This window comes from Protopterus annectens, chromosome 3.part0, assembly GCF_019279795.1.
Source record: "Protopterus annectens isolate FY-2018-M chromosome 3.part0, PAN1.0, whole genome shotgun sequence".
Taxonomy (NCBI): domain Eukaryota; kingdom Metazoa; phylum Chordata; order Ceratodontiformes; family Protopteridae; genus Protopterus; species Protopterus annectens.
In genome coordinates, this window is record NC_056731.1 from 1827074345 (window position 1) to 1827097945 (window position 23601).

Here is a 23601-nt window from a genome sequence, read left to right on the forward strand (position 1 = left end):
TCTATTCAAAATATTAGAAATATTGTAACAAGTATGTACAACATAAATTAACAATTCATCTATAGGGCTCAAACCGAAATAGTTTAATGAGCAAGTGGTCTTGCTCTTAAAAATGGTTTCAATGAAACAGCGTCACTGTGACCATATTTTTCTGCTTGTAAATTAATGAACCACTTTTGTTCAATTTCCTCAGTTCTACTCCTATTGTCATCTATTCTAGGATTTTCACCTACTATTTGGAGCACTAAAAACTTAAGCATGTGAGATATACCTGCATCAACTATATATTTCACTGTACCTATAGATACATCATCTCTTTTGATATTATACATATGTTCCTTAACTTTCTCCCTTATGTTCCTGTTAGTGATGCCTACATAACATCTAGTGCACACAGTATAGTAGGGTAGATAGACCAAATTATGTGTTGAACAATCAGCATAGTGTGAGAATGTATATCCTTTCCCAGTAGTGGGATATATAAACAAAATGTGGTTAGCCATGTACAGACCCATATTGCAATGTCTGCAACTAAATGTTCCTTGTCTACTGGAAACAATGGTGTTGGGTTCAATATTGTCTAGCATATTCTCCTCTTAATAGATCTACAATTCTTATATGTCATTCTAGGATGGGGATCAACAATGCTAGAAATGTCTTCACTGGCTAATAGAATATGCCAATTTCTATTGATAACATTCAAAATATTCTTATTGTTGGATGTGAATGACAAAAGAAATCTACATCGGCCAGGTTTGTCCCTGTCAGTTTTAGTATTACATTGAAGTTGCTTCTTTGAAAAATATGGTCTCCCTTTATTCTTCTTCTCATTAATGACCATACTAGAGTATTGCTCACAGTCTTTCATGCGGTAACCCCTATTTTTAAAGTTGTTAAATAAATGTTTAGATGTCTCACTTAAGATATTATCATTAATTGTTAATCTTGATAATTGTAAAAACTGGCCTTTTATGTTTTCAAATATATGCGCTGGATTCATGCTTGTTCTCTCAAGTAGATTGTATCTCCAACAAAGTTTCTTATATTATTATAATCTGTGTGATTGAACCGTTTAAGTGTAATATCCAAAAATGTATCTGTTCCATAGAAGTATGCAATGTAAATCTAGGAACATGGTGTAGATTCAATGTAGGACAAGTATTCTTTAAAGGTATGTCTATTTCCTTTTCATATAATACATATGTCATCTACAAAACATTTGTAAAAACAAATATAGGTCTTGAATCTTTTATTTGTCAGGGCCAAATTGGTTCCCCATTGTACCATTATGAAATTTGCATAATAATTGGCGCAGGAGGTGCCCATCACTATGCCTGTCTTTGTAACTAATATTTTCCTTCAACTAAAAAGATATCAATCATTCATATTATTCGTGTTAAGTTCTTGACCTGGGGGTGAACTGTGCTGTAAAATAGATACAAAAAACCCTTTCACACTTATTTATAAACTTGTATATTAAATCATTAACAACCTTACATGTGTAGTTCCTAGCCAAAAACATATTCTTAATGAATGCACATTCATTCAAAACATCATCATAATTTGACACTATGCATGCAGCTCTTACAAACTGGCTTTTTACTACTGCACATTTTGGTGATAAGGATGATAACTACAATAATGCAAATATACATTTGAGAATGTTGGTTTATGGTATATTTTAGACTTGTACCTACAGTTCTGAGAATCTTTAATCAGTAAAATGTCTGGATAGGGAATACTAATATCATTGATTTCATAAGTGAATTTCAAGAAACTTGTGGACTAATTAATATAGTTGCAAAACCCTTTAAATTTAGCTTGGTCACCATTCCAAACAAAAAAAAAATTGCCCAAATAATAGGTATTTTGCTTAGTTTGTTATCATTTTTCTCGGTTTGTAATGTATGTTAAAGTTAAGATATTAATGTTAAAAATAAATTTAAAAAAAAGTAAAGAAGACTCTTGTTTGGTTATTAAACATGGCAGACATCTATAAAGTGAATTACATCATTCTATAAAAGTTTTCATTCTGTATCATATTCATTATGAGTAGATTGTTTTTGTTTTTTCCTTCTAACCATTTATTTACAGACTGTCATGAAGGCAGTACACAATGCCTTCATTAAGACATCACAGAATGCATCAGATTGGTGCAGGTCCCAGGTCCAGTACCAAAAGTCCAAAAAGCTGAACAATTCATAAATGAGCACATACAACTAAGTACAATATACTTTGTAACCATGCTGAACATAACATATGGTGCATATGACTGTATAAGGCCCTGAACAGAAGTGATACATGACAGGGTAAAACCTTTCTCAATGTATGGGAAATGCACCTTAACCATACAGCTGGGCTTTAATGCAAAATTCATTATCAGAATAATTGCTGGTATTTTAAGCAGCACCAGCCATGCTGAAGGTATGAACAGTGGTGCTTTTGGATGACAGTGTTGTACTGGTCTCTCATCAAACAGGAGTATCAGGACCAAATTCAGATGGATGACTCCATCCTTGGTCTCCTTATGTGACCTGTGTCCAAGAATGGAGCTATGTACATGCTACTAGAGAGCATCCTATACTCCTGTAAATATGAATTATCATGGCTATCACTGCGTCTACCATTGCAGCTGCATCCTGATTACTGGTATATTCCAGAGAACTAGTGAAGATACCATTGAGATAATATGTGTTTCAACTAGCTGTCTTTCTGTGTAGTTTCTCTGTGACTAATGCCCCATGCTTGAACCTGCAACACAGTACCCCTGACTCAGGCAGACTGAACCCCTGTGATGTATGGTTTACACATGATCGTCCTCTTGCCAGACACTACATGTCCTGGATGAATGTTGTACAATGTGCCTGCATGGATAATGCCTTGACCTGTGCCACCAGAAATTATTACTATTCCATCATCATCCAGATGACATGTGCCCCATTGGAATGAATAATGGATTGCTATCCCGAACATCTTCAGGTAGTTGTGATGCCCATGTCTGCTGTGTAAATGCTCTATACTACTCTTTTTGAGAGGCTGCATTCTTACAAATGTCTTGTGGATGATGCAAGAGAGCTCCTATTAAGCAGGTTTGCTTATTATTATCTGAAGGCCATGAACATCATTTAAATAAATCAAATCACATGAAAGCTTTACAAAAACTATTCCCAACAGTCTGCCAGACAAATCATGGTATTTAAAAACCAAAAATGGGCATCCCTGTTTTCTTAAATGTATCAGTGTTACTGCTATTCCTGACCAAAATCAGATGAGCATTTCCTATTGTTACCACTCTGGATGAAAACCAGTTGCTTATTAAACAGTTTCTACTTTAATCATCCCCCATTTTTCCAATTTTTTCAGATATACCTTCTGCTTAGTCTCATACAATAAATGTCATGTTTTACTGTATACAAATTTATAAGATCACCCTGCACCCTACTGTAGCTTAAATATTTAAACTTTATCCCTTAAACCCTTTAGAATAATGTACCCAGTTATAATCTCAGCCTTTCAGTCTACACAATTTTGATCCTTTTAAAATGGGACCAGCTGTACTCTCATATTAGTTTAAAATATTATCATAATATTAGAAGATGCTAGAAAGAATTTGCAATTTCTTTGAAGCTAATAAAAATAGCATAAAGCATTTGTTTTAGAGTCCTGTATGTGTTTCCTGGGTATGTGATCAAAATGACAAGGCACAATCCACAGTTATGTGGCAGTTATAGCTTCCTCAGTCTTTCATTACTTGTTATTAATATTATAAAAACAGATATGATTAGAGTTTCCATAGATTTATGGCTTTAGTTTCAGTCTTCATTAATAACACTTGTTGATTACTGGGCCAGCAAAATACCACACTCATAATCATGAGTAATGTTTCCTACAACAACTTCTATTGCCTGTGTAGATGATATATTAACAGCAAGGCAATGTCCACAGAAGTTTGGTGATGGTGCGCTGATGGTGATTGATGCAGATATTTGTATGCCCCTTTGAGGCTAAACCAGTGTTGGTCTGCTGGGGCTTGTGAAAAAGCATCTGATAGTTTTGTACCACTGCTTCTTACATCTACACTCAGTGAAGGACAGCATTTGTGAGCCCATATATCTCATATCTCCATTATAGCATAATTTAGTTGAGTCTGTGTAAGTGTAACATTGCAATATAACATTGCTGTCTATATAGAAGTTTAGCATCTGGAAAAAGTCAGAAAAGTCAGACAGTAGAAATGTTCTCTTATATGTCTCTATATTTTCCTTGTCCCCATGTCATGTTGCACATCCTTTTAGTGCCTCTTCATTAATTCATTTCCCACCATCATAATAACCTTTTCTCCTCTTGTCTTTTGGTCTCCCCTTACTCTCTATCCATCAAGCAGAAAACTATGATACAAAATTGGAATTGCCTAGACATAATAAGGCCTTGCTGTGTCTAATTATGGCGGCTGCAAAAAAAGCACTTACTAGAAAACAGAAATCATATAGTAACAGAGATAAAACAATTGGAACTGAGATCTTTAGAAAAGGGTAGGAGCAAACTACATAGGAAAACAATGGGAATTGTGGGAACAAAATATATGGGAAGGAATGAGGTTTTAAAGAAGGCAGGACTTAAATGAGCTATGTAACGTTTGACTGAAAATGATTGGGTAGATTATAAGTGATGTATAATGATTGCAAATAGAAGTGTCAGTATGCTTTGTGATGTAAAATGCTTGCAACTAGGATAGTGTTGGTGTGGTTTGTTTTCATTTATATAATATGTGTATGATTGCCTATGTCCTAAGTGATGGATTAATAAAGATGTGTCTTGTTTAAAGGGGGGGGGGCAGGAATTGCATAATTTATGTAACGTTGCTTAGGTTGTATGATATATAACAATATATGTGAAGTATAATGTTTGTAAATGTGGACTTTTGATATGTTTGATTACTTTTATATGAATGTAAATGTTCCTATGTCACAAGTGATAATTCAATAAAGGTGTTTAACAAGAAAACAAACAAAAAATGCTGCATGGATATGTGTGTGAGTCTCCATCCACCTTTCTGCTTAATCAGCTTGTTTTTTTTTTTTTTGAGACCCCTTTTCCATTTTGTATCCACCTTTGCAAGTCCTTCTTTAATCTTATTAGTTTGGTTTGCATTGGGTTCACAGGCAGATTTCTTAGTAAATGCGCTGTAACTGAGAGAATCATCTTTCTAATAACAGTGGTACTGCTTAGTTGTGGACATTCTTTGTCCTTACCACTCCAGTATTCCCTGAACATTCTCTTTCCCCTTCTGCAAATTATTTTGTTTTGTATCATTTAATAATCACAATAGGCAGATTGGTTGCTGACACTGTAGTGCAGCTTGTGGGGGGGGGGGTGTTGTAGTTCTGAGTCTCTTGTTCTTTAGATTGGATCCCATCTGATTGAGATGGTGGTAGCTTTTGTGGATGCAAAAGATCCAAAAACACAAAAAACATTATTTACATATTTACATGTACATATTTACAAGCACATATATGCACATTTCTATTTTTTATTACCATTTTTCTTATAACATCCTCATTGTTACTCTTCCTTACTGACCCGCCACTCTTCTTCCACAACCATAATCTAATTTTTCACAATATATATGCCAAAATCAATTTCTTATAAAACAAAACTTCATTCAATGTTTCATTCTAAATAACCCATATTACATACAAAAATTCTTGCCTATCCTTCTCACATATTCCATCTTCTTGTTCTCATAATGTTCACACATAACCATTTTCATATCTATATTATTTGTCGATAATATTGTCAAAAACATTTCTTCACACAATGTCTTCCACATTGTCACCACTATACATTTAAAAAACACATGCTCTGTTCTCTCCCCCTCCCACAAAATAAACATGCTCTTTCAACTTTCCTTTTTATTGATCTATTCCCCTTTACTGACAACTTATTTATTACCAGTGTCCATAGCAAATCCTGCCCTACTTTATCATTAACTTAACGGCTCTAATCATGTCTTCTAGTACATTTTCCATGGATTTACATAGCATTATTGTTTTAATATAAACCACTCTCAAGACAAACTGGTGAAACGAACACAAAGGCAAGCTTACTGTTGTTACTTCACACATAATCCTTTAATGTTAGCGCTTTCGTTGAGGCCAATACCCCAACTTCTTCAGACAACTCAACAATGCAAAACAGACTATATATATATATATATATATATATATATATATATATATATATATATATATATATATATCATGTCCATTTAAGCAATTAATTCAAACAATTCACATTTAAAGGTACCTTGATTGAAAAACTGCCTATGAGTAAGGTTTTCTTCTAAAATCATTCCTAATTTTATAATACAAAAAGTATAAATATATATATATAAAAAAATAATAATATACCTATACTCTCTAAACAATATTTAAAATATTTGAGAATCTCTAACATGTTTAAAATATTTAAAATAATGACAATAATACCATAAAAATGCCATATAAATACTATTAAAAATGGTGCAAAACAAGTGGACAGAGAATACTGTACATTCATAAGCATGCAGATTTTAAATAAATATGACTATCACAAAAACTGTTATACATATGTATCTATTATCTACCTAATTAAAGCCTTTGGCCTTTAGTTTCAAAATGCATTTTATAGAGACAAATTCTTTCAACCCCGGGGATAGGTGTGCAAAAGTATGAATTTGCCACATAAGCTCACTCTCTTCTAATTTCAACTCCCATGGCCCCCCTCTCTTACTATGTTCTACCTGTTGTATGATTGTAAAGGCAAATGTATGTGTAGGATTATCCAATATATGCCTAGCCAGGGCATTTGTAGTTGTACATTTCTGAATATTGTATTGATGCTCATAAATCCTCTGTTTTAATTTTCTTTCAGTTTTTCCAATATAGAAAGATGGACAATGTTTACAGAGTGCCACATAAACCACACCTTTGGAGCTGCAATCAACTTTCCATTTTACTATATAGCTCTTGTCTCTAATGGTACACTTATTCCCTACTTTAATGTGTTTGCATTGGTGGCAGCACCCACATTTCCTCATTCCACCCATAAATTTACATCCATTTCTTTGACTTTCTAACACACTTTTTAAATTGGGCCCCCTCCTATACAATTATTGTTTCATCATATTATTATACCACACTCTTCTATATATCTCTATATCATCAATTTTTTTTATTTTCCACATCGCTATTTTTTTCTTTTACTCTCTTGCTTTACCCACTTTAATATTCTATATACATTTAAAGAAGCAGAATAAACCACTGGATTTAGTAACCCAAATCCCCCTTCAGCTTCACTCATATGCAACACACCCCTTTTCACTGAGTTTAATTTTGAAACCCATGTGAAAGAAAACACCAGTCGCACAATATCCTTTTTATATTTTCTGGGATCATATAAACATTTGACATATATGTTATTTTTCCCATTAATATAGAATTCACTAGCTAAACCTTTTTCTAAACGCTAATCTTTATAACGTCCACAGAAGACCTATTTTTTAATTTATTTTCTGAAACCTTCCCATTGCATCACAGCTACATATTTTTCCCAAATTTTATCCATAGCAAAGACAGTTTACTCATTGAAAAAAACCTCAACCCCCAATTTTCACTACATTATTCAGTCCCTTACTTTTATCTTCTCAGGGTTATTCTCATTTCCTATAAATATCCATTCAGACAAATCAGTGCTTCCCTCATCTATATTTTGTTCTTAGCAACTACAACTATACCATCTACATATGTCAAGAATACTGGAATTACCACCTCCTTTTGCATGACTTATCTTGCATCTTTCATTTTATAAGTTACTTCATTCACTATCGTATTTATTACCAAAGCAAACAGTATTCCACTCTTGGGACATCCTTGTCTTATACCACACATCATGTATATCTCTTTACTCGGCCACCCACTCACCAACACTCTTGACTGTATTATTTTGATATGCTGACATACACAATCACCTAATGCCATTATTTGTTCTATACTTCTCCATAACATCCTACAAAGCCTCATATCCTATTGTAACAAATGCCTTTTTAATATCACTAACCCTAAGTTTCATATCCTCCCTTTTACTTATATTATCTGTGTTTTCTCATACCACCAATAACAATTCTTGACATCTCTTCCCCTTTATACCATTTATACTGTCTTTCATATTATCCCTCATCCGTCTTTCCATTGTCATCTGTATTATTGTCATAATAATGTATAATGTGTGTTGACTGGTATATCTCTCCATTTTTTATTTCATTTTTCTATTCTTTCTTTAATATACAGTTTAATATCCCACTGCATCATCATCATTATTATCAGCCCCTTTTTTCCCATTTTCTACACGGGGTTGGGGTGTCATGTCAACTGTCTCCATCTCTCTCTCAGTTCAGTGCCGCTGTCCTGCCTTATTTGATACTCATACCTGACTGTCACAGGTCCTTTCCCACAGACTCCATCCACTTTTTGTTGGATGACCTCGTTTACTTTTGCCTGCTTCTTGTCCTACACACACTACATAACTCTTCATAATTAAACGCTTCCTTCACCATTCATTTAGAAAAGGGTTCCATTCAGATGCTTGAAAGTCCTTTTACGCGAATATGAAAAGAGTGACACGTATTGCGCGAACCACAGAAATGCCAAATGTCCAAAACTACGTAATTCAAAATGTCAAAGTGTCATGTTTGGCCCATCTGCGGTATAGCTCCATAAGGTAAGTGTGTGATAGTTACGGACCTTAGGGTTAGGGTGCAGGTTAAGGTAAGTGCATAGATAGTAATGTATGTAAGGTTTAGTGTAGGGTTAGAAGTAGGGTTTTGCTACTTTACTTTAGGGTTAGAAGTAGCGTTTTGGTTAGTGTATGTATGTGGTTTATTTATTTTGTTTGGGTAGGCAGAATGTAGTGGGAGGTGGAGTTGGCCGACTATGGGGATTCGACTTTTTGAATTTTGCAGTTTAGTGCATTTGGCATATTCGTGGTTCGCGCAATACGTGTCAGTGTTTTCGTATCCGCTTAACAGGATTTTCACTAATATAATATAGACCCTTTAGAAAATAGTCTCTTTGCCAATCCAATAATTCCTTGTACATTCCATACCCTATACCATATGGGCCTGATACTGAATCAACATTTAATTTCCTAAGTATGTCATCCAATTCACTAAAAGTAATTTATTTTTCAGTTTCTTCCTTAACTCATTCTGGATTTTTTTTATTATCTTATTTTCCTTCTTTTTACCTTATACATATTTTCTAGATACTGTACTACAATACTCATAATTTGCTGTTGCATTCTTATTACCTCTCCTTTTACATTTTTAATTTCCCTCATTATACTAATACCCTCCTTTCTCCTTTGTAAATAATATCTCAGTCTAAACCAGTGATGGCGGACCTATGACACACTTGTCAAAGATGACACCTGCCATAACATTTTGGGTGACATGTCAGTGATCACCAACACCCAAGTTATCAAAGACACTCCTTTTGCATTCATTGCTCATGTGAAGTGCACTGAATTATGTTGTGTTTGCCGTTTCAAAAGCTCCTGGCACACAAGGTTCGCCATCACTGGTCTAAACAGTGGCACCTTAATTTTTTCTTGATTTATATTATATATTTCTTTTTGATATCACAATATTCTCTTGTATTATACTCTAAATCTACTAATGCATTTCTATATATTTTCCCATAATAATTCACTTTCTCTTTTTTTCTTACATCATCCTGCCATTAAAAAACATATATATACATTGTTTTAAATTCAAACCACAAGTCAGACCAGTTTTTATAGCAGTCCTTCATGGTTATATGATCCTTCCATAATTGGAAATCTTTCCATTCTTCAGTTTCATCCCATCATTTCTTATTTATTCGTATTATTCTCTTTCCTTTTTTAGTATATTCCCTTCCTTCCATTACCTGCATCCATACTGCTAAATGGTTTGAAAAACCCATCACAACTGTGTTACCATCTACTACCCTGAAGTCTTCCAGTAATACAAAATAATCAATTTCAGATCCAAGTGCCCCCTTCTATAAGTCCATTGACTTGTTTCATGCAGCTAATTTAACACATTTTATCACTTCTTGCATTTTTACATCTTTCCTTTTCTTTTTATATTTTCCCCTTAAATCACAATTAAAGTTCCTGCAATTATAATGTTCATGTTACGCACCACATAGTCTAACATTTGATGAAACCTGACCTTTCTTCCTGCATGCACCCTCTCTCTTCATTTCCCCTCCATATTTTTTCTTCTTCTACAGTTTCTTTTTCACCTAGTTCAATCTTTGTATATGTTTTCATCCCTTTCTTACTTCTTATACATTATTTACTGTTTGATCTTGATACTCCATCCAACAGTGTCCATTGTCTACACAACCCACATTCAGGCACACACCTTCTTGCTGCATGTTCTTCTCCCAACATTGTACATTGTCACAGTCATTAATTAACTAAATGAGAAAAAGTCCACACAAAAGAAACATGATTTAGGCTAGCAGCATATCTTATTGTCCCTCTATGACCAGCCAAAAAAAATGACACTAGGCAAGTGTTTCACCATGTTTTTTTTTTCACATTTCAAAGCAACTTCCACCTTCCACCCTCTGTTCCATAAATTTCTATCATCTCTAACTTCTACAAACACGCAAAATATCCAAACGGACTGACCTCTGCAGCCAAAAGAGTAAAATAAATCCACCGGAGACTGCGTAAATGTCAAAGATTTAATAGCATCCACAATAAAAGTATATCCACAAACTGAATGGGTTGAGCGCTTTCACTCGACAAGCGAGTTTCATCAGAACACTTGCTAATTGCACCAGTGATTAATTTATACAAAATTTGGCGCCAAAAATTTCCTAACGTTAAAAACAATAGCTTTAAAATATGTATGTTATAAAATATAAAATATAAATATAAGACTGCTGTATATTCAATATTTAAATGCTTGCTAGTACTTATTAAAGTGTTTAACTGTTTAACAATAACAATGGTTTTATCGACATGAAGTCATTGATTCCAGGGTCTGTATTGGCATTAGTTAATATCTGCCAATAAATTTCTATCATCTCTAACTTCTACAATATTATCAGCACTTTCACATAGACTGCATGCATTTTTAACATCCAGTTCATCCATTCCAAACAGCAAAATAACACTTTTTTAACATTTAAGTTACTACCAAGAAACAAATAATTGTTCCACAGAGAAATGTTTTCTTCTTGTTGCACAGTTCCAGAAATTTCATAATCAGTCCACCAGTTTCAAATGTTAAGCCACAAAAGTCTCTGTCCTAATATGTATAAAAGACCAAATTCTTGAGCTGTAAAACCCAGAACAGTTAACAAAGTGTTCCATACATAATATCTCTCCTGGATTCAATAAACTCCATGTAGGAATAGTGTTATTCTTACATGGAGTGAATGGTGTCTGTGTTTGCATCCCCCTCTCAGCAGCACACCTTTCATATTAATGAAGACGCACTATTGAGATGGATCTGTGGACACAAATACTGAATGAGTGCAGGGGGCATGTTGCAGTAGTGCTCACATATCTGTAACATGTCCCCTCCACTGTCAAAGTGCCATACGGCATTTTTTAAATGCTTTTTGTGTCTGCGGACACTGAAAGCAATGAATACAATGCAATGTAATGCAGGTTCAGAGGGTGTGTGACAGGAACTGTAACACACACCCTGCATTGTCAAAGTGCCTATAGCACATTACAGTAAAAAGTGTGTTTTTGGACACACACTTCAACCTCTTAGAGCAAGAAATCTTGACAAAACCATTAAATAAAAGTGGGAGAAACAGACAAAAATAGGGGCACTTTTTAAATATTGCTCTTACAAGCATAGAAAGTTGATAGAATAAGATGTTTTACATTACCATGGATTGTCATGAAGAGTATGTGTCCTGCAACTGACATGCTGATATTTATATACTGAGACATATCTATTTAAAATGGTTGCATGAAATAATTTAGTTTTTTCATTTATATGTGAAGTTTAAGTGTAGCTGAGTGGGTTTGCATGTTGCAGAACTTTGCTCAGCACTGCTTAATTATCTTGTAAGAGTTAAATAGAAATGTATAGATAAAATCTTAAATGGCAAGTTAGCTTAGTGGTTAAGGTTCGGGCTTTGCGTGCAGTATTTCATGATTTGAATACTAAGAGATGCTGTTCATCTTTTATATGGGAAAGCATTGTTAATTTTTTATTTGTTATTTTTAATGATGTAGCAATTGATATTTGTTAACCAAGGTAGTGTAGCAGGTCCAAAGTTGCAGTGTAAGTGGATATATGATTTGAAATCCCCCATGTAAACACAAGTATCCCATACAGTACACTCATACCTCAAGGTAATGTAATCAAAGCACATAGAGGTATGTCATGTAAAGTAAAATATATACACCTAATAATATGTCACTAATGAATAATTAATGTCCAATCTGTAAATATTTTTTGAAATGAAAACTGAGCAATGCTTAGCAGTTTGAGCAGTGCTTAGAAGTATAATTCTAAGCACCATTCAGCCCAGCTAAGCGGATTTGCACACTGCTAACCACTGCTTAGCATTTGCCCCTTTAAGCACTGCTCAACTCAGCTTAGCTGTGCTCAGCATTTTCAAAAATGGGCCAATGATGGCAAAGGGTGGGAATATGGCCTTATTTAAACCACACAGGTGGGAATACACCCAAAACCTGTTGTAGTTTGATCACTGCAGAAACTATGTATGGGTGCAGTGCTGGGGCATTTTGGAGTCCAGGGTCATGGCTGGGCTCCTTGTAAAACACCATGATGACAGACTTCTGCAGGGCCAGCACCAGGGCTCCCAGTACAAATATGAGGCCTGGGACCATCTGGCACATGACCTCACCAGTGCCACTGGAATCCCCCAAACTGGTGAGCAGGTACGATATCAGTATGCTGACTTAAAGCAGAGGAAGGGGGAGCTCTTGGCCCAGTGGATCAAGATGCTTGAGACAGCAATGCCCCAGTAGTTTGTAAGTATTTCACCCATAGCTGTACCAAATTCTAGCCTGAGTATGTGATAGACAGGTATGCATAATGGTTGTTTTTTTTTTCTACAGCTGCAGAGGTGAGAGCTAGCAATGTGGAGGCCCATGCAGACAGACAGGTGAGGATGCACCGAGATGCTAGTGATTAGAGCTCTATCTTCCAGTATATAGTGCAATAAATAAGAAGGAATACATTGTTTACTGCCGGTAAGTATAGTGGGCTCTGAGTGTAGTGGATAAATAAAAAGTTTGTCAAACCAATATTGACCTACAGGATATGCAGTACTACTGAATGTCGACTCTGACCTGTAATAAGGTACTGTGTCATGTTACTCAAATAAAGATTTATACCACAAACTGTTGTGTTTAATCTGGTATGTTGTTGAAGAAATAGGATGTGTACAGGTGCTTCACAGCAAATATGCCTTTGACAGCATGCATTAACTGAGATTGTTCTGATAACCAGCTGTTATGCAAAACTGTAGATTTTGGAGCTGTAAAGCAAGATATAAATGAAATATGAAATATGTCCTGCACTAACATCTGAACCTTGAATAGTAATGTATCATAGTGTGCCCCCTGCAGCATTGCCTTGTGTTAACCTTTTCATTCCAGATCTTATTATCTAAAAGGATTAATACACAGTACACTATCTGTCATGCATGAATCTCAGGCATATATGTTCAACTGTCACTACAGCCTTTGGTAACACTACACTTATATTAGAAGGTCAGAATGTCAACCCAAAAGAGTAATAGGCAGAAATCAGTCAAGCAAGAGATGGCAGTTCCCCAGTAGATCTGTGTGATGAGAAATAGCTTTGTAATTCATTTTTTTACAGCCAGACCATGGTTTGAATCCAGGGAGTGGTACTAAGATGTGTGAATATTTACACTCAAGTAATCTTGAATATTTGTAGAAGCAGTCAGGTAGTGTTAACAAATATGTTCTCCACAGGTCTTATATGTAAAGAAATGTTTGAAGTAGCTGTATGAAGGGTATACTTATAAACTGTGTACAACTGTTCCACTGTCAAACCCCATGCCTGCAAATGACAGCAGGATAGGTACATACACCATGCACTCAACCTGATACATGTCTCTCAAGTGTGACACTGTCACGGCTAGTGGTCACTGCTGCCAAGAACCATGGACACAGATATGAATCCAGGTGAAGTATGGCAGTAGCACACTCACACAACATCAGTGCATGGTAAACCTTCTTTGTCATATATGTAACCCTGACATGTACAGGTCCCCTCTAGTTATGTACCCAGAGTTGTCACAGTTTGCCCCATACCATTCCAGGTTGAGAGTTTAACAGTTATATATGTGCTACAGAAGCTATGGGCCAAAGGTAGAGGTAAAGTGAGGGCAGACCCTGAGAGTATTGAGCAGTATTGTTATGAAATATGGAAGCCTAAACAGTTGTTAATGAACTTTTTTCTCTCCCCCCCTTGTTATTTCCATCAATAATTATTATTCATATACTATAGGTATGTTGTTCTCAAAACCTAATGTTGGGACTTGTGTTTTATTATTGTTCATATATTTAATTTGTTGCATGTTAACATTCCTTGGTCGAATACCATTGTTGGTGGCCTTTTGCCGTAAATGTAACTGGCATGCTGTTACAATGCTGATTGTTATTCCATATTGTTATTCCATTTATGCATGCATTCTGTTTGCTATGCAATTGTTTCACTTCTATTGTTCTGGGTTAATTGGAACACCCATGCATGCTGTTATAACTAATTTTGAAATGTTTTGTTCATGACTAACCAATGCATTTTGAAAAACCTCAACACCATAGCACGTTTGGGCAGGCAGATCCTAGTGGATCCGCCTGTCCCACCTCATCTGACTGTGACACTAGGCCCCAGGATGTCTGGGACCCAATCTGGAACTGCCTCCTCCACTGGTCCTGCACCACTCTCAGGTGGAACCTCCTCAGGGTTAGAGCCCATCCCCCTGGGTGCAGGTGTGGTGAGGAACCCTTCACCCACAGAAGGTTCTGTCGTATAGTGCACTGAGTCATCCAGACAGAGTTAGATGGACACCTGAGGAAGATCGAGGTCAGACTGGCACACTTCAAGGGGTAACCTGCACCTGTTGTCCAGCCCCTGGTACAGCCACCTTCAGGGCTGTGAAGAGGCAGTGGTGACTGCCCATGGGTGAGGACCTCAGTCCCATTGTTTCCATCTGGGGGCTCAATGGCCTCCGATTCCCAGCCACCCTCCCTGTCCAAGGTGTTCACCCCCCTCATGTGTCATACACTGCCCCTGTCTGCTGTCTTGTCTGTCTGCAAAAGCAACCTCTCCTACCCAACTTACCTCCCCAAACATACCTTCAACCTTTTCCCAGCATCCTACTCTTACCTTAGAAAAAAAAAGAGGGACATCTGGCCCCCCCTCAAGAAAAAACATGTCCCATACATAGCTCTCCATTTCACCCCCAAATACACTGACATTAATCAAGTTACCCTTCAATTATTCAACAAATGTATGTCACCCACACCCCTCGCTGTGGGGTGTGAGGCTCTAAATTCCAAATTTTCCACATCATTCACAGCTGTTACTGCAGAAGAAATTGAGAGCTATGGTCCTTTCCTATACCCGACCTGCATATCCCTAGCTGAATTTCACATTGTTTTCCCCCCTGCTTGCCCTCATTTGACCATTTTCCTATCATCCTGTTTTCCTTTTCTCTTTTTGAAATTAGAGCGGGTGTAAGCAGGAATAAGCAGCGCTATATGAAGCCAAACTAAGCACCTCTTGGCATCACTTAGCATCACGCAAACCCGCTTAAAACTGCTTTAATCACTCTGTCTCCATCAGCCCAGCAACAAAGTAACCAGCCCTGGCAAGTTTTGAACCCAGAACCCTGTGCACTACAGTTAGAGCAATGTATCACTACATTATAGGAGCTGTGGAAATTTGTAATGCTTTTTCAAACATATCTTGCAGTGCAGTCATTTAATATTAGAGAAAACAAACATAATACTATCAAGTTTCAAACCCAGAAGCCTGTGCACTAGGGTCAAAGCAACATACCACGGCAATTTGTGATGTGTTTTCAAACATGTCAAGCATTACAGTCATTTAGCAGTAGGGAAAATAGTTATCACTGCCAACTCTTGAATCTAGGACCTTCTACACTAGAGTCAGAGCAATGTACCACTTCGCCAAATCAGCTTTAGGAACTTATTGATGCACATACTTCACAACCACTTAGTGCAAGAAACTGGATGAGCACTGACAAAAAAATGGAGGATAGAGGCCCACCAATAGTGCATACATAGTGCAGTTATACATATAAGAAAGTTGCTAGAGTGGCATGGTTTGTTTTAACATACATTTTCTGAAGGATTCAAAGTCTGTAACTCAAACATCTGTCATCACTGAGTGCCATCAGACCTCAGATTTTCCCAGTTATTTGCCAGAAAACAACAAATATTCTGAGGAACAGACCAAAGCTATGAGCACAACTCCAGACAGTCTGTAAAAGTTTTCGGTATGCTGATGCATCTGTAAAGTTGTCAGACAGTACAGGGTTAGTTAGGGTGAAAAACATCACTGACAAATTGTGAACACAGAACCATTTGAACTGCGGTCAGGGCAACATACCAGTAGGACAACTGACCTCTTGAGTAAAGCAACTGAGTTATATGAACACATCCTGATAGCCAGTCACATAGTGCTCTGACATATAGTGGCCAAAATCACTCTGTACTTGGACCTCTGACACAGACACAGAACCAGTACACAGAACAATAAATGCTGCAAGTGTCACATGTGACTGTACAGATTTCCACAGAATGTCCAGGGTTATGGTTCATATCTATGGCCTGTTCCTCATAACATTTGTGGTATTCTGCTAAATCACTGGGATGATATCAGGATGGAGGTCAGTAAATAGTAATACGCATTTGAGTGTCAGACTTCAAATCCCTCAGAAACTGAATGTCAAAACAAACCCTGTTACTCTAGCAACTGTCTAAGATTATGACACTGATATTTCATATCCCTCCTAATTTATGCAGACATACCATGCAAAACTACTGTGGACACAACACATCACTCCAAACATTAGACAGTATGTCCACCTACCCTCTGTGATGCTGTAGCTCTAGCACCTCCATAATATCCCCCTCACAGGCCAGGAAAAGGGGCAAGGACCACATGAAGGCCTTAATTATAGCACTGTGTTGCCATGACATTTGCTAATAGGAAAGCAGCCCAGCTGTTCTGAATGCAATTAGCAAATGGGAGCAACAGATTGGTGCACAGGCCATCACCTGTTCATGAGCAGTACCTACAAAAGGCAAACAGATGCCTATGCTAAACATGTCTGATACTTTTGTCAAGAAGACAGACTGCAACTATTCATGACACTTTTTGTGGATTTATTCTGAAAAAGGGGTACAGCACTATACCAGGTATATCAAACAATTAAGTATGTATTGGAATGCAGATGGGGGGGATGAAGTTATGGGAAATAGTAATTTAAACAGTAGCTCTCAGCAGCACTTCTGGGACTGTCATGTTGCATGTTAGTCTGCTGTCCAGCACTTACAGTGATCCCTGAATGCTATGTCTACAGCACACCAGTGAATTGTACAGGGTTTTGCAGAATATCCTGATATTTACCTCACAATTTTGGCTATGTTTTCCATTAAAGTTTGTTTTTCTGGCAAATTAGTGGCAAATCATGAAGGACTGCAGTCAGAAAATAATGATTCCTGGCACTGCATATGTCAGACATCTGTGAGTAGGTCACCCTACACCAGATATGCACCACTCTTTGTTATTGTGTACCTCAGATGTTGCAGGAATGTCCACATGCACCTGGAGTACCACTCACTTATTTGCCAGATGTAGGCTGGATGACCTGGTACTGTAATGTTTCCCATAGAGGGCACTCAGCAATAGATGGTAGTGATGTGTGTGGCCACATAACAACACAGTCTGTCACAGCAGTCAGGCCATTTCTAGTAGTCCTGCTACCATCCCAGGTTACCAGGCCATGAGCCATGAGTGGCCATATGCCTAGGGCACAAGTTAGCCCATGTGTATGCAAGGTAGCAGCTGATGTCCCCATCCAACAGGGGCACAGGTCATATCCCAAGAGTGTATGTGCTGTTAACCATCCATTTAACCAGGTCACACATGCAAAGGTGTTGGTAGTTACCTTGCCTGATGTGGACATGATGCCCATTCCACTGCAGGGTTATTGTGTGTGACACACATGTGAACTGCCAACAAGGCCAGTCCAGGTCACTTACCAGGTTGAGTGTGTGTGTGTGTGTGTGTGTGTGTGTGTGTGTGTGTGTGTGTGTGTGTGTGTGTGTGTGTGTGTGTGTGTGTGTTAAGACAGTGGAGCATGACTTACACTCATACAGCTAGCAGTCCCAGCAATGTGGAGAATGTGATTTCCATGTATGTCACTCATGAGGATTATGTATGACATTGGGTAGAGGCTTGGCCTTATAGCCTATAGGTGTACAGTAGATGTTTGATGGCTTGGTATTCCCTGGTGTGGAACCTCAGTGATGTCTCCAGCTGCTGCATGTGCTGTGTGATGTGAATGATGAATAGTGGATTATATACATTAATGGTCCTCAGTGGGGGGAACATGGCACATCAGGATAAGGGGGGCAATGCATGCTGTAATGCTGGTATGTTCACAGTACTCACACACATACTGTACTAATAGATGTCAGGGGTATAATGTGGGTGTTAGCAGTGGAAAGTGCTAGCAAATGTGGATGTGTATGGTCTGTACAGAATTGTAGCCAATGTATGCGGTCCTGTGTTGTGTTCCCCTGTTCGTGTCTTTCAGGAGGGATGTATCATAGATGTCACCCACCATACACGCAGTCCAAGACGGTGGTGATCTTGGATTTCCTGAGGCTACATCACAGGGTACAGTTGGAGAGAAGCTGGCAGCACATGCAGCAATGAACTGCCCCATGGGGAGAACTGGTGGGGACCGTGAACAATATTGCACACCATGGCAGGGGCTTTGAACAGGTCCAACACTGTGCCACAGATGTAATACACAACACACAGAAAAAGGCTGCAGTTGTGTCCAGGGACTGTGCTGGCACTTGGAAAGGGCCTGCTACATAATCACCACTGTCACCAACAAAGGAGTTCTTCGTCAACCTTGATAGAGCCACTGCCTCCCAGGCACACATCCCCGCATTTCTCGTGGAGGTTGGTGGCATAGAGTCAACAGCCAAGGAGTGTACATGTAAGGCCCCAGTGGTCATCACATCAATACTGTAGTATTCATAGTGGCAGCCTTTGCATACCTGGATGCATATGTCAGGTCAAAATGCATTTGTGGGTGGAGTTTTGTAATGCACACAAGTGCACACCTATTGTGAATGTCAGTGATTATGGAAATATCACAGCTTGTACTGCACATGTTCATAAATGCACATATTATCCTGTACCAATGCCACATGTGTGTGTGTGTTGAGGGACATGGCTGACCTTTGTGGAAGTTACCATAGACTTTACAGATTCAGCATATGTCTGCATAGGTGCATAGCAGACTGACCATGCTAGCAATGTCTTGTTTTACTGACTGAGGACTATTCAGAGGTAATGTCTACCTTTTGGCTGGATGCAGTCCCTTCAACTGTGTGGTGAACCACATGCAAGCAATTCCTGATTATTGCCAACACTTTGTGCTTGAATGCAACTATGTTGCCATCCTGGGTACCCAGGCCTGTCATCTCAGTCTTTGTGTTTATGGGGTTGGTACTGATGTGGGACATGGTGGGGACATGTACTTTCTGTATGGCATGCTGACAGTGTTGTCTGCATACAGCTTAAGGCTGGGACCTTGAGAACATTCCATACCAATGTATGGCTCATCGCAGTGTGTTAACAGCAGTTTGTGGTTCAATGACAGAGTGCAAAATACTTACAGTTCACACAGCCTTAGGCTGTACCTACATATGTGGGTGGAGCCAATTAGCATTCATGCCTATATACTTGTGGGTTATTGGGGGCACCAGGTAGTAAAAGGTCCTTCACATATATACATATTGCACACACATAAGTGACAATGACATGCTTTGCAACATTATCAAATGTGGAGTGTGGGTCACGACCTGTAGTAATGTGACAGTTGGCAAGACATACCATGGCCACAGCAAGTGCAATACACAGTACTTCCTCTGGTTTGCTACTATGACACCTTCTTTGTGTGACATTACCTTAGCTTACACTATTTGTCATAACATTGAGGTGCTTCTGCTGTAATATAACTGCTCTATGCAATACCTACAGGACCGCGTGACATTTTTGTTGTCCTACACTCTTGGGACCTCTTTACTGTCTCAGTAGTTGTCACAGGTCACACCTTGCCAAACATGGACTGCAACCTGCAGGGTGGTACAGATGGTGGTCATACCTGTGACCTCTGCATATGTCTGCAGATTGTCCTGATATGTGACACATACTTTCTTTTCATCTGTCATGAAATGTGGCTTTCTGTCAAACTGGTGGAAAATCATGACAGACTAACATTGCAGATTGATGACAGCTGTTGTCATGTAACAATACAGACACTTTGGAAAGTGCGTTCATAAGCACAACCTGTTCTGGTATCTACATTCCATGCATGTCACAGCAATATGTGAAGGTTGTGCTCAGTGTTTGGTGTGATGGTGGCCATACCACATGTACACTGCTGCATGGAGATGTACACACACACACACACACACACACACACACACACACACACACACACACACACACACACACACACACACACACACACACACACTCATGACCTGCCCTTGCTGATAGTGGAAACTGAACCTGCCTAGTTGTATAAATGATACTGCTGAATACACAACACAAACACCACAGAGCTACTATAGTGTTGCAGTGTCTGCTAATACTATTCTAGCGGGTGGCAATTGTAGGGGCTGTTAAGATTGCCAATGGTGGGTTCACAGGCCCTTAACATGGTATAGCCATCTGAAACACAGCCACACAGTTGCATGGGGACATGCATTGAAACTCACATGTACACTTTTCCTATTATATGACCTACCTCTCTTGTTATGTACGATACAGACCAATATGACTATTGCATATGTCACAGTGCCTTAGTATTAGAAAATGTGTGACTGTGCTTGTAATGTGGATCCCATCAACTGGCTCTTTAAAGAAATGCCATGGGAAGGGGGTCAACAGGCCTTAAAATGATATAAACAACACACACAGCCACAGGGAAATACTTCACACAAATACACACAGTAGTATACTTGGCTGTATTGAGATTCAAACACCTGCCTATCCACATGTAAATACTATAGTGCTGCCTGCTTATCACAAGCACAACAATGCTTATAGGGCTGATAAGCATCCACAGCTACATCTAAGGTGAATGACTTCAGCAGCCCTTATAAAGTAGGGCAATTGGAAGTGTACTGGATGGAACAGGCCTCAACATGGTGTAACCAACACAAACACACACACACACACACACACACACACACACACACACACACACACACACACACACACACACACACACACTCACACACAAACACTGAGGATATGGTTCTCACCCACACACACGCAGTATCACAGTTGTCAGTATTGAGATTAGAATCCTACCTATCTAGTCATTTGTACTACAGTGTTACACAGTTACTGCACATGCCACAGAGCTTATAGGACAGATGAGTGTCCAAAGATACATCTAAGCTGAATGATATCAGCAGATCTTCTAGAGTAGGGCAATGGGAAATGCACTGGGTGGGAAAGGCCTCACAATAGTGCCACCTACAAACATGAATGCACACACACACACACACACACACACACACACACACACACACACACACACACACACACACACACACACACACACACACACACACACACACAAACTTGCAAACACACATTTGCCAGAACTGAGATTAGAATGCCTACCTATCTAGTTATTTGTACTACAGTGTTACTCAGTTACTGTACATGCCACAAACCTCATAAGGCTGCTGAGTGTCCAAAGGTACATCTAAGGTGAATGACATTGGCAGGTCTTCTAAAGTAGGGCAATGGAAAATGTACTGGGTGGGAATGGGCTCAAAATATTTTAACCTACAAAGGCTTGCGTGTTTATATTACCCTGTCATATGATATAAATAGTGAATGCTATTTCATCATACCTAAACTATCTAAACCACAAAATATCAAACACATGGAACAGCAAATTTTTTCCCAGGGAAAAAAAATTCACTGTTCCGAAACACATACACACAACACAACCACACCAAAATAAATAAACCACACACACACTTAACAAAACCATAATTCTAACCCTACACTACTACCTATCCACTCACCTTAACACAACCCTAACCCTAAAGCCCCTAACTACGGCACACTCACCTTACCCACTCCCTAACTCAAAAGTCCCTAACTATTGCACAATCACCTTACCAGCTCCCTAACCTTAATGTCCCTAACTATCGCACACTCACCTTACCCCGATCTGTTCCCACACTTACCTTAATCCAGTCCGTAACCTCCGTTCGCATACTTACCTTAACCTGGTCTGAAACCTTCCTACCACAGTGGAGTAAATAGCGAAGCCATGGAATGGACAACCAAAATCTTACCCTAAGCAAGATTTTGAAGTTCTGTGGCTTCGCTATTTTGAGTTTTTGACAAAAACGGATTGATATTGTAGCTTTCGAAGTTTTGAAACTTCAATGCTATAAATGTAGACCCAGGCTTGCCAGGACTGAAATTAGAACCCCTGCCTATCTATTTATTTATACTATAGTGCTATGCAGTTATCGCACATGCCACAGAGCTTGCAGGCTGAATGCTGTACAAAGGTACTTCTAAGGTGAATAGTATCAGCAAGACCTCTAAAGTAGGGCAATTTAAAGTGTACTGGGTGGGAATGGCCTCAAAATTCTTTAACCCACAAAGACACACACACACACACACACACACACACACACACACACACACACACACACACACACACACACACACTCTGGGTGTTGTGAGATTACAACCCTTACCTCACTACTATTACACAATGGAGCTTACCTTCATGCTGGCACATGCCACTGTTTACAACTAGTGTGCAATTGTCTATAACCAGACATCACTCTATGCCTTCCAGAGTGTCTCTGTCTTTGATTCTGTTTGTGCGTGTGTCCCTCTCTCTCTATCTATCACTGTCTGTCTCTCTCTTCCCCATATGTCTATGTGTGTGTATGCTTGAAATATATTTAGATGTTGCCCATATATATGTATGTGTCTCATACTCAACAGATGCATATATAGCACATCTGGGATACCTAGAGATAGCTGAGAGTAATCCTGTGTGATGGGTGTGGGTAGAGACAGTTAAGGTCTACATAGCTGTTGGTATGCAAAGATATATATGCACAATACAGTTGTACAGTCTAATGTGGGTTTAGACATGGGCTTTTATTATCTAAGTGTAGGAGCATGCCTAGTATGACCTTCTATATTAAAAG